This window comes from Alligator sinensis, unplaced genomic scaffold (assembly GCF_000455745.1).
Source record: "Alligator sinensis unplaced genomic scaffold, ASM45574v1 scaffold181_1, whole genome shotgun sequence".
Lineage (NCBI taxonomy): Eukaryota > Metazoa > Chordata > Crocodylia > Alligatoridae > Alligator > Alligator sinensis.
The window spans coordinates 1423487-1424868 of record NW_005842022.1 but is presented as its reverse complement, the minus strand read 5'-3'; the positions used below and the strand labels follow the sequence as shown (position 1 = coordinate 1424868).

At 57.4% G+C, this 1382-nt stretch overlaps 1 protein-coding gene across 1 annotated transcript in view; it reads right to left on the bottom strand.

Annotated features, from left to right (window-relative positions):
- The window catches only part of ZCWPW2 (zinc finger CW-type and PWWP domain containing 2), a 132990-nt gene that overhangs the window by 83710 nt on the left and 47898 nt on the right, over positions 1 to 1382 (bottom strand).

The following is a 1382-nucleotide window of genomic DNA, read 5'->3' as shown; positions in this document are numbered from 1 at the left end:
ACTGTGCATACTTTCTCCATACTCCTGAACCATACCTGAGGAGATAAGGTTAGTCCTAGTGGTCAATGCTGGTCCCCTGGGGTTGTGCTTGCTGGTGACCAGAGTCATCTGCCCCATGGCTCTTCCCACTGGTTCTGAGAATGTGAGAAAAGCCACAAGAGCAAGATGACCTGAAAGTACATCCATCCACTCAGCTGCCCAGAGCAGAGTGTGTTGCTCAGTATGTTGGGGTGAGGGGGACAGGCAGTGCAGGTGTGCCAGAGAGCAGGGGAGGGCAGCAGTAGCAGCAGTCCTAAAAGGAGCAGCCATGGAGGCTACTAGTCTGTGAGATGCTGCAGCAGGCACAAGGAGCCAGATGGGGGAGGAAAGTGCTTTACTTTTCACACAACAGATGGGCTCTGTAGCACTCGTCAGGAGATCTCATGGCACCCTGGTTGAGAATCACTGCTTTAGACATACCCAGCTCAAAGCAGGGGTGGGCAATTATTTTGACTCGAGAGTCACACTAGGAAATTTGGTGAGCAGTCGTGGGCCAGAGTCAAGGGAGTGGCGTGGTGCGGCAGGGGCAGGAGGGCAGTTGATCATATCCAGCCCAGGCCTGTCTACTCTGCACCCACAGCACAGGATGCCAGACAAAGTAGGTGGGTGGGGCTATGGGCAGGTGGGGGGTGGCATCCAAGAGCAGGATGGATGAGCAGAGCCAGGATTGCGGGGCGGTGACAGTGCAGGGCCAGGGCCCAGGGCAGAGCCATGATCCACTCCCCACACATCCCTGAAATGGGCACTGGTTCTGCAGACAGGGATGTGCAGGACCATGTTGCGACTCTGTCCTAGACCTCAGGTCCATGCTGTCACCTACCCATAATCATGGTCCCGGTCCCGGTCCCGGTCCCTGCCCACCCATCCCACTCCCCACTCACCCGAGGCCCCACCCCATATGCCCAGCTGAGCACACCCTGCCTGCAGGGGTCCCAAACCAGTCTCCATAGAAACCCCACCTGCACTGCCTGGGCAGCAGGGCTGGGTAGTGTCAGCGGAGACACTAACAATGGCAGCTAGGAAGAGCTGCCACTGCGGGAGCTCCCAGGAAACAGAGTCCAGCTGCTGCACTGTCCCTGTCCTGCTGCATGCCCGGGGCAGCAGGACCAGCTGAACATACCACAGCCTGGGCTGCCTCCCATGCCAGGGGCCAGGTGGAGGGCATGGGACCCTCAATGGGCTGGACAGAATTCCTTGGTGGGCTGGACCCTGCTCACATGCTGTATTTTGCCCAACCCTGCTCTAAAGCATGCCACTATCCTACCACTCCTGCCATTGTCAGAGACAGATTCTGGCCTAGATGGACCATTTGCCTGTCTCAATATGGCACTTCTTATGTTATT